Below are 12393 nucleotides of genomic sequence, written 5' to 3'. Positions count from 1 at the left end.
TGGAGGAGAGGTCAAGAAATGGAAAGCACGTAGCAGTACTCAAGAATTTCGCCGGAAGATTAATGATTACGTCATCTGAAGTAACAAGAAAGCGGAAGTAAGGCGGTCACAGGTGGAAGGCACGGTTTCCCTACAGAGTACCGGGACTCGCCAATAGAAGGTCGCAAAATTGTCTCCTTTGGCCTAAAGTCGGTGGTACGAGGGTATACACAGTTGGTGTTTACGGCCTAGTAACCTGGTGACATCAAGAAACGCCTGAGATGACGTGAGCAATGATGGAAGACGAGATTCACCTGTTCTGCAAACAAGCAACCCGCCTCTACGACCTTCTGACATCACTCCTGTTACGAGACACTGTTGGTACATCCAGTCCTGCTCTCCTGGGGTCATCTGCGACGTCAAGTTTAACATCAAGACTGCCGTGTGAACTGTGATTGATATGAAGGCGTGTGGACTGTCGGGAGCAAGATCATTGGCCGTAGTAACAGTATTCAACAGCTGTCACTTGGCACTCCGCTCTAATACACTCTGTCGTCATTCAAGAGTACCGGATGGGAGTACAAGAGGACTAGGTATTGATGTCTACACATGGGAAGAACCAAGATCGACACCGTCATCGTCAGCGACTACATTCAGCATCCAGCAGCATCGATTTTTTTTCTCGATTACTCAATATGAACAATTGATACAAACAACAAAGTTGGCTCTGAACATCTGTATAAAGAATATCTGGACACTTTTGTTTAAATGTTGAAAAACAGATTTAGAATCACGATACTTTATAAATGTTGAAAAACAGATTTAAAATAATTATTCTGGTATATTGATATATGAAAATTTTCTCTATAAATTGGTCAGTAATCAAAATCAAAGCCCCTGTGTCATTGTTAAAGCCCAGAACAAACGGTTATGGAAAATTATGTTGTGTGCTATATTTTTCAGAATGTTTGAACACAGGAGAGGCGGACCAATATAAACATTGACACTTCTAGTGAGTGAGAACACTTGGCTGTACAGTCAGCTGAAACCTGTGATATAGTATAGGATTTTTTTTTATATTTTTAGATATATGTAATAAACATTAGGTGTGCTCCTTAGCATGTCAAGGTTGACATTGATTGGGGAGTAGATAGTACGCGGTTGTGAGCTTGATAGTTCCGTAGTACGCTCCCGGATGACTGAAAGTTCAGTCTGAAGATATAACTTTAATGTTTTATATTTGAGCACGGTGTGGCCGGCTCTAGAGGACACATGAACTTGGCTAGTGAAGAGCCAAGAGATTTTAATAGCTAGTCTTTGATGTTAGAGTAGGGACATGCTATTTAGCTAAGTCAGTAAGAGTTGGATGTATGTTTCCTGATGTTGGAGGATTGCTGTCAGTTGACAGCTGAGAAATTGATGAATTTAAACATGTTGATGATGTTGGACACTCAAATAATTGTCGAATTTTATTAGTTAGGTTAGCTTTTGTTTGTGGCATGAGTTGAATTGTGGATTTGGATACTAAGCCTCGTTATTTTTAACAAATTAAAAAGGTTTACTAAGTGCTTGTGCAGGAGGGGGGGGGGGTTGTAACAAACTAAGCTTGTTGTAAGAATTATCCAGAAGGTTCCAGAAGTAGTGTAGTTACCTGACCTCACAACGCGCATTCCTCTGGGGATTAGCAAGTCTGAAGTCACAAAATGGCTGAAGTCTTTGTTCATAGTTTCGTATAATGAACCATTCTATAGTATTCACTTATTTAGAGAAATTAGCCTTTATTCATTTTGCATTCAAATTGTATTGTATAATATTCCTGTTTATAATATCAAGAGTATTCAAAATTATTAGGATATTGAGTTGAGTCACCATCAGTGATGTCACGAATCAGGACTACTCTTTATTGCAGAGTGACCTGGCGGTCATAGGTCAACAGTTTCCACATTCAGTAATTTCTCAAAGGTTAAATAGCCAATTTTTGATCGGGAATAGCCCTTCCTTAAGAGGCTTGTGTAATTTAACTTCAGTACAATAAATCAACCGATCGGGATCATTCAGTACAACAGAGGTTAATTGTTAAACTTAGCCTTGCTAGTAACTTGGTAAAACTTAGACTAGGCGGAAGGATACAATGCTCTAGTCTGGGGAAGACCAGACGAGGAGAGATTAGTGTGGGCTCGAGATCAACTTGGGGAGGTCAACCATCTCACCTCTTCCCCCCCAAGACCAGCACTCCACCCAAGCTGGTCAACATAGAGGTATAGTTGCTATTGTTATTTATAGGGATAGTCAATTCATTGCCAAGTAGGGAGTGGTAAATTGATAGGGAGTGCTCCTCTTTAGATTTTGTTTTAGATTCTGAATAAATTAATTAGATAATAATCTGCATTTTCATTATTTCCATGTGTATGTTATATTTATGTGGATTTGTCCTTGTCACGTGGTCCCTACGAGGCCGAGTTGAATTGGGCGCCGAATCTAACATCGAGTCGGAAGTCATCATTACCGTTGCTTTTTAATTAATTCCACGAGTAAGATCCAAAGGTATATGTTACTAGTGGGGATCAAGTCCCAAGGTTGACTGATTAGCATGATCGATCCAGACCTCGATCATTGCTCGGTGTTGCAAAGGTCTGGTGGTGGCAGCGTGAAGGCGACCCTAGGGTTTTGCTAGAAGCCTAGTCCACGTCATACGGGTTGTAGAATCTCAAGTCGGTATCGTCTTGAGACCACGTGGCATGGAGTCGGCTCAAGTGAAAGTTTTGGGTTCCCTTGTATCGAGAACTAAAGTAAAATACGGGCAGAGGGAGAGAAAAGGCAGGAAAGATCATACGAGAACCCCTACCCCGTGTTACAATATGACAGTACACGGTGTTACACGGTACACGAGACCCGAGACGGAGTCCTTCACTGTTCTCTTTAGTAGTTCCTCAAAATTAGGAACTTTAAGGTTTCTCTCATAACACTGAAACCTTCTCTAGCACGTCTCACTGCAGTACCTTCAAGCGCAGATATGATAGACGGCGGTTGTCACTTTCGTAGCCCAATAATTAACGCTTCACTCAGTCCAGTTGCTCTAAGATGGCGTCCCACAATTACGCGGCTAGATGACAAGTTCACATGGTTCGGTACAACCACCTTTCCGACTACCAGATCCTTACGCACGACACACGGAAAGATAGCAAGATGATAGGCGTGACTTTAGTAACGTTGCAGGTGGTATTTCCCGATGCTTGGCCTAGCACAGGAAATTACGTCCTCTGACAGCAAAGTTCTAGGTAAGAATGTCTTTTTCCCGCCAACACTACGCCTGGGGTACCATGCTGTACCCCTCAGCGTCTTGGCCAATTACGGTTCAGCATTCCTGAGGCCCAGGAGCCCTGGCCAATGGCGCACCTGCCCCATGACGCTACCCCCTCTCTCACGAGGTGGACACGTGATAGGGGGGGGGGGGGTCTACGGCCGTTAACCCCCCCCCCCATACCTCCCTCTCTACACTTGTACAAAATTTCCCTGAAATTAACTCCCTCCTGTAATTTCCTTCACAGACCGGATACAGCGATCAGAATGACATCAATGGCTAGCAAATGTCCCGGGCTGTCCAACGACACCCAACACGACTGTGGAAAAGTTATATTCAGAAAGTTGAATCACGGTGCACATCACTGGTGCACCATGCAATTTCGTACTTAATTCAGTGCACGAGAGAGTAGGAAAAATGTCCCCTGACATCAACCTCCCACTAAGGGTTTATTTCACTGGAAGCGAAATACACCCCACCATTTTACCAGCTCGATGGTGCACTGTGCACGAGCTGTCACACACACTTTGACAGCTCACTTCCGGCTGGGTAGTGGTGGGTGGAGACTCCTTTTCTATGCGTCGTCGCTCTGAGAGACTTGGGGTGACTCCTCCGGTTCGTCCTGGGTAGTGTTACCTGACTTAGGCGCAGAGTGCTCGGCTCCAGGGCCAGGCTCTAGCCGGCTCAACGCCTCGAAGCTAGGCTGGACCCCAAGCTCTGCAGCTCCGGCTTCAGTCTGTGTCATACCGGACACACTAGCAACACCCTGGGATGGACTACCCGGAGAGGCACTATCTTCACTCTCCTCCGACCTTGATGACGCATCATCACGTTCCTCATAACGTTTTAACATGTTAACATGGTACTTCTTATTGACTCCCCTTACGCATATGACGTACGTCAATGAGTGACTGCACTCAGTGATGGTGAAGGGTCCCTTCCACTGCAGCAGGAGCTTGTTAGTGCTTGTAGGAAGGAGTAGGAGTACTTTATCTCCCACCTTAAACTTCCTCTCCCTGGCCTTCTGGTCGTACCTGCTCTTCTGGTACTCCTTAGCCTTGGCAAGTTCCTCCCTGGCCAACTTACACGTCTCTTCTAGACGGTTCTTCAAATCTATGACGTACTCATACGTCGTCTTGGTTTCTGGGGTACAGTCTTCCCCCTCCCATAGATTCTTCAACACATGCAGCGGTCCCTTTACCGTGCGACCATACAGGAGCTCGAACGATGAGAACCGGGTACTTGCCTGGGGTACTTCCCTGTAGGCAAACAGTACCGGGTTAATGTACCTTGGCCACTCCTTAGGTTGCTCTATGCACATCTTCCTGAGCATTCTCTTTAGGGTACCATTAAACCGTTCCACCAACCCATTTCCCATAGCATGATAAGGTGTGGTGAATGATGACTGCAACATGAGTAGCCTAGCTACTTCCGCCATCATCTCACTGGTGAACTGTGCCCCCCTGTCGCTGTGTATCTTCTCCGGTATACCTAAGCGACTGAAGAATCCAACCAATGCTTCCGCCACTGTGACGGTCTCGATATTCTTCGAAGGTGCCGCCTCTGGATACCGAGTAGCATGATCTACCATGGTCAGGATATATCTACTGCCGACTGATGCCCTCGGCTCAATCGGCCCAATTATATCTACACTGACCATCTTAAATGGTTGATCAATGATGGGGAAAGGCTGCAGCTTCCCTGGCTGAACCTTACCTCTGTCAGCGGTGCGTTGACAGGCGTCACATGACCGAGTATACCGCTGTATGTCCCCACTCATCCCTGGCCAATAGAACGATGACTGAATTCGTTCACTGGTCTTAGCATGTCCCATGTGGCCCCCCATTACTCCCTCATGACCGAGAGTAAACACAGCTAGGCGGTGCTCTTTGGGGACCAGTAATTGTTCCCAGGTGTCCTGGGGTGTTTCCACCCTGCGCACTAGCTTACCCTTAACCTCCAAGTACTTATACTTGCGCTTATTCATGGTGAAGACCCTACCCTCTGCGGCATGCTCTCTCATCTTCCTGAGTGGTAGTTACCCACTGAGTGACCAGAGTCGAGGTCAAGGGAGGGGGTAGACGTACCGTGCGCGCTCCGTTAAAATCGTGACATTAACAGGGATTCGTAGGACTACTGCCGTGGATTACTGATTACAGACATAACAAAGTGCATAGTGATCCGCTGGAAAATTGAAAATAGTCATTAACAATAGAACTTTGTGTTAAATAGAGAATAAACGGGAGACCACGTGTGAGCCAGTGAACGAGGCTTTGTGTACATGCGTGTATTAGGATAAAAAAAAAACGAAACAAAAAAAATAGTGAACGGTGATTCGTGGAACAGTGATGTGGAACGGGTATCACAACAACATATAAGTTGGAAGTGAATATTATAAATATAGAATACTAGAAATATAGAATAGTGGCAAGAGGCGGCATCAGTGGTTATAAATCGGGTAACTGGAAACTGGTGACATCAACCTGGGCCACAAGAGGTCACCTGTACTGACCGGGGGACCAGCCTCGCTACCTACGCTAAGTACCTGCCATAAAGTTTGAACAAAATAACACACAATATTACAAATATACGATATACATATAATATTATAATATTAAACATATAAATAATTATACATATATAGTTACAAATATACAATATACATATAATATTATAAATATATAGATATATACAACAAAACAAGGCAATATGGGAGTAAATAAACAAATTTGTGGCCACTGTAACAACTTCTTAAAGACGAAGGTAACGGGAATTGAATGTTATATCTGTAAGACTAGATTCCATTCGGCTTGTACAGGAGTGAGTAACACTACGGCACTGAGAGATGGCCACTTGCTCTGGGTGTGTAAAAATGACCTGCCAGCTTGGAATATCCTAAAAAACCTTCTAGATAACATGACGCATGAACGGAAAACATCATTCATTGGAAGCCTACCAGCCATCCAGAAGGAGTGGGAAAGGAACAACAATTTTAATATACAAGGGGCGGAGGCTATAGTCAGGGATGAAACTGAGGCTGAAACTCAGGAAGTTGCAAACTCTGACTCAGTAGGCCTGGATGTAGATGACATTAAACTAGAAAGTGTACCTGACAGCTCGATAGGTACAGACACCACGACGGTTCTCGATAGAGCAATTCAGAACAGAAGGACAGACTTATGCAAATTTTATGCAAAGGGCATATGCAGACATAGATATGCTGGTAATAAGAAAGGATTAGAATGCAGTTACCAACATCCCAAAAAATGTTTAAATATGCTTAGGAAAGGTGAGTGTCGATTTGGATCAATATGTAGGTTTTTCCATCCTGACATGTGCCAAACCTCACTGGAGGACAGAAAATGCTATGACCTTAGCTGCCAACACTTTCACGTGAAAGGCACGGAACGCTACATAAAGAGTGGCAAGCAGGATAATGAATTTGGAGGAAACTCTATAAATTTTTTATACCAGACCGGCAGAGAATTCAAAAGGAGCAGCATGGAGAGTGTATGGAACTGGATGCCAGATCCACTGGCATTCCAGAATTACAGATACAATTATCCACCGAAAGGGAACTACAACTACGACAGAAAACTGCCCTACAACAATCAGTACTGGTCAGAACAAACTCATTATGTCCACGATTAATGGACGTGCCGAAAAAGTCTCCCATTCAAACTATCACTAATAGAGTAACCTCATTCATCTTTGCCAACATACAAGGACTGAAAACAAGAACAAACAACAAAGTACAGTTCATAAATGGCCTCCTCACGGAGTCAAATGCAGTATTTGGAGCTTTCACAGAAACCCATGCAGGGGAATTGTTGGACAGTGAGATCTGGATTCCAGGATATAACCTATACAGGTGTGATAGGAAAATTAGGTCACATGGAGGAGTGGGTCTGTATATTAGGGAAGACCTTGTATGCTCGGAGCTCCTAAACGTTACAAATGAGGTGGTAGAGGTACTGGGATTAAAAATAGAGAAAATAAATTTAGTGATTATACTAATATACAAACCGCCAGATGCAACGGCTGAGGAATTCACAGAACAGATAAGCAAAATAGAGAATAGCCTTGATAATTTGGAGAACCCGATACCTGATATTATTTTCCTAGGTGACTTCAACTTGCCTAGTCTCAGGTGGAAAATAGCAAACAATAATATTATACCAGGAAATCTATCAGGACCTAACCAACCACAGATTAGAGAACTACTTAGATTCTGTGACAAATTTTCACTCAATCAGCAGATATCGGAGCCAACGAGAAATGAAAATATTCTAGATCTGGTCTTTACGAACAATGAAGACATTATCAGAGACATTACGATATCAGATACCACATACTCAGATCACAAACTCATTGAAGTGCAAACGACCATCAATACTCAGAATAGACCTAAAACGTTGATAAAGCGAGAGGGGCTATTCAGTAAATTCAATTTTAATAATAAAAGGATAGACTGGGAGATAATAAACAGGGAACTTACAAACATTCCATGGGGAACTGTTCTAAATAATACAAGTCCTACAGAAGGAATAGGAAAACTTACTTCAGAAGCGTATCAAGTCTGTCTGAAACATGTTCCTTTGAGGAAAGCCAGAAAGAGATCTAACGTAGAAAGAGAACGCAGACGACACTATAAACGCAGGAAAAAAATAACGGAACTGCTTATGCAGACACGAATTTCCCGTCAAAGAAGGAATAATTTAAATAGGGAGATTGAAGAAATCGAGCGGAAATTGAAACACTCATATGAAACTGAAGAAAGGCAGTTAGAACAGAAAGCAATTCAGGAAATAAAGAAAAATCCAAAATATTTCTTCTCATATGCGAAATCAAAAGCAAAAACCACTGCCAGTATTGGACCTATTCGTACAAGTGAAGGTTCATACACGGAGGATGACAAAGAAATTAGTGAAATCCTAAAAAAGCAGAATGAGGACATGTTTAGCACTCCGATGAACAACGTGAAGGTGGAAGATCCAGACATTTTCTTTATGCGGGATATTCAAACCCCGGTAAATATAACTGATATAAACACGAGCGCACTAAATTTTGAAAAAAGAAATTGAAAACATGCCCATGCACTCGGCCCCGGGTCCAGACTCATGGAATTCAATATTTATAAAGAAATGCAAAGTGCCGGTAGCACAGGCGCTCAGTATAGTGTGGAGGAGGAGCTTGGACACGGGGGAGATACCAGAGGCGCTTAAAGTAGCAGACATAGCCCCTCTACACAAGGGAGGGAGCAAAGCATTGGCAAAAAATTATAGACCAGTTGCACTAACATCGCACATCATAAAAGTATTTGAGAGAGTGATTAGGAGTCAGGTCACCAATTTCATGGAGACCAATGACCTTCATAACCCAGGCCAACATGGATTTCGAGCGGGAAGATCGTGCCTCTCACAGCTACTTGAGCACTACGACAAAGTCACTGAGGCATTAGAAGAGAAACAGAATGCTGATGTGATATACACGGACTTCGCAAAGGCCTTCGATAAATGTGACCATGCCGTGATAGCACACAAAATGAAGTCAATGGGAATAACCGGTAAAGTAGGACGCTGGATACTCAGTTTTCTGTCAAACAGGACTCAGCGAGTAACTGTCAACCATATAAAATCTAGTCCAAGTGCAGTGAAAAGCTCTGTACCTCAGGGTACAGTCCTTGCACCACTGCTTTTCCTTATTCTCATATCAGATATAGACAAAAATACAAGTCACAGCTTCGTATCATCCTTTGCAGATGACACAAAAATCAGTATGAAAATTACCTCGGCTGAGGACATTGAAAAACTTCAAGCTGATATTAATAAAGTTTTCGACTGGGCATCAGAAAATAACATGATGTTTAACAGTGATAAATTCCAGGTACTCAGGTACGGTAAAAATGAGGACCTTAAACATAATACAGAGTACAAAACACAATCAAATGTACCCATAGTAGGAAAACAGCATGTAAAGGATTTGGGAATAATAATGTCGGACGACCTAACGTTTAAGGAGCATAACCAAGCAAATATTGCGACAGCCAGAAAAATGATAGGATGGATTACGAGAACTTTCAAATCCAGGGATCCCATCACAATGGTTGTACTCTTCAAGGCACTTGTGCTGTCCCGTCTTGAGTACTGCTCAGTACTCACTTCTCCCTTCAAAGCAGGAGAGATTGCTGAAATAGAGGGAATACAGAGAACATATACGGCACGCATAGACGCAATAAAGCACCTAAATTATTGGGATCGTCTCAAAGCCCTCCAAATGTACTCACTAGAAAGAAGACGAGAGAGATATCAAATAATATACACCTGGAAGATACTAGAGGGCCAAGTACCAAATCTACACAGTAAAATAACAACGTACTGGAGTGAACGACATGGAAGAAAATGTAGAATAGAACCAATGAAGAGCAGAGGTGCCATAGGCACAATCAGAGAACACTGTATAAACATCAGAGGTCCGCGGTTGTTCAACGTCCTCCCAGCAAGCATAAGAAATATTGCTGGAACAACCGTGGACATTTTCAAGAGGAAACTAGATTTATTCCTCCAAGGAGTGCCGGACCAACCGGGCTGTGGTGGGTATGTGGGCCTGCGGGCCGCTCCAAGCAACAGCCTGGTGGACCAAACTCTCACAAGTCGAGCCTGGCCTCGGGCCGGGCTTGGGGAGTAGAAGAACTCCCAGAACCCCATCAACCAGGTATCAACCAGTGTGGGGTCTTTCCTTTGGGCTTCCTGGAACTCTTTAGCGCTTACTCCTGTCAAAGAATGTAGTTTCAGCGGCTTGACCACTTTGGTGGGTTGCGCACTCATTGCGCGTGTGGTCACCGCGGCTACTAAAGCCTTGTTCCCCCTGGGAGCAGCAGTGACACTTACAGTCACCAGGGGTCTTCCCCCTCTCCTCTTATCTACCTCCGAGGCGGTGACCCTTGCCCACCCCCGGGGTTGGCGGGATCGAGCCCCCACCCACCTCCTTGAGTTTCTTCCCGTTTTCTGTTGGCGGAAAGCTTCCCCCGCTTTCCTTGCGCCTGCTGCCTCTGTTCCTTAGCCGGGGAGGCGGCCATGGCTTGGCTACCAGCTGACTGGCGCGTGACGTCACCTCCAGCTGGTGTGGGTCCCGTTCTCTGTGAGTCACTTCCACAGGACCGACTCTTACTATTTGACACTCCAGGGGCGTTTCCCAACAACAACCCGTATACAGCGCCCTTGCATTTCACAGTTCGTATTTTACCTTTTACATATGGTGTGTCAACAATCAGGGATACCTCGATCATGTCTTTATGGTTACCATCAGGGTATCTTACATGAATGGTTCTGCCTGTCTCGTTCCCAGGCTCGACAAGGCTCTCTCGGACCATATGAGTGGTAGCTCCCCTGTCTCGAAAGACCTTGGTCCATATATCATTAACTAAACCTCTTGCTGTCTCCAGGGTGTGCTCCAGAGGATCACCTCCCTCGTGGGCACCCAGACCAGCAATTTGTGCGTGTGTTCCCCCCTTTTCTGCACGCTTGCTCTTCTTACACTGTGCTGCCTTGTGACCTGGCTGGCCGCAAGTAAAACAGCGGGGTCCACTGACCTTGGGTGGCTTATGGCTTACTCTAGACTTACTCTCTTTAGGCCTAGCCCCGCTCCCTGAGGCTTGGTCACGATGTCGGTTCTCAGATGAACCTCCCTGTCTAGGTCTGTGTGCCTCAGCCCACCTGTCGGCACATTCTGCCATAGCCTCATTAGAGACTATCTCATTTTCCTTGAGTTTAGCACGGAGCGCAGGTTCCACTGCCTCCAAGAACTGTTCTCTAGTCATCAGCTCAAACAACGTATTGTCTTCCGGAACGACGGCGTTGTTCAACTCAAAATAGTGCTTGAGACTCGACTCTAGCCTCTGCAACATGGCCCGGTATGTCTCCCCCTTGACGCACTCTAATCTGACGGAATGCCCTCATCATTCCATCGGCCGAAATGCCATAGCCTTTCATTAAGGCTCGCTTCAGGGCATCATAATCGTTGCACATGGGAGTTCCCAAACCCTGGTATATACTTAATGCCCTTCCCTTCAACAATGAAGCTAGCGCTTGGGCCCAAGTTGACCTACTCCACTTCCCTTCCGTTGCTCTGCGTTCGAAGCGGTCAATGTATGCATCCATTGAATCCACTTGCTCATTGAAAGCTATAAGATTAGGAATTTTTATCTTAACAATTGGCCCCTCTGGGCCGGGCTCTGTGGGTTGGGTTTGGCTTCCCTTCCCAGCTGTGGATTGCACCTTTGCAATCTCCAACCGGTTCTCTCTCTCTCCTGATGGGTATTCCACATTTCCATCACAAACTTAGACATCCCATCTGCTGAGAGACCCATTAACCTAGCTTGTTCTCGCAGCATGTCTAAGGTGATTCCCGCCTGGGGTTGTACAGTCCCCATTCTGGCTGGCGATTCCTGCATCAACCTACCTGCTGATGCAACACTACCTTCCGCGAAGGTTTCTACTGGAATTCTTTGGTGAGGGCGCGACCTCCCACTAAGATCCTGAGGCGTACTAACACTTCCACCTCCTACCACGTCCACTACACGAAAGTCGGCTAGGGGGATTTTCCTCATCCTCTAAATCACTTCCCGGCGTTTCGTTCGCCAAAGCGTGACTAGCGTTATGCCTTTCAGGTGACGCTTCTCTCTCTGACGTGTCTCTAGTGTCACGGAGTGCTGGCCACTCCTGACCGACTCATGCTTGGCGTATCCTCTGCACCCAGGCCCTGTGTCCCATCACGTACTGACGGCATTCCCCCTCCGTCTTACCACCCACATCATCTGGCATCCTGCCATAGACAGACACATACAGATACACGTACTCTTCCCTGTAATCCACAGACATACTGACAGTGTGTGTTGGTGTGTGTACCTACTTGTGACAACTGCGACAACACACCCCCAACAATACTGTTCCACAATGTTCTGCAATTTGAGACTTTTTTCTTTAATGATCAAAAGTCCGTGCATGGGCTCGAACCCAAATGACACAGCCCCACGTTGGGCGCCAGAACTGTGAGATTTTTTTTCTTTGACAATTATCAAAAGAATTAAGTCCTATTGATGTTACGTTAATCGC

The sequence above is a fragment of the Procambarus clarkii genome, chromosome 44 (assembly GCF_040958095.1).
Source record: "Procambarus clarkii isolate CNS0578487 chromosome 44, FALCON_Pclarkii_2.0, whole genome shotgun sequence".
Taxonomy (NCBI): Eukaryota; Metazoa; Arthropoda; class Malacostraca; order Decapoda; family Cambaridae; genus Procambarus; species Procambarus clarkii.
The sequence above is the reverse complement of the archived record's forward strand: the minus strand, read 5'-3'. Positions refer to the sequence as shown.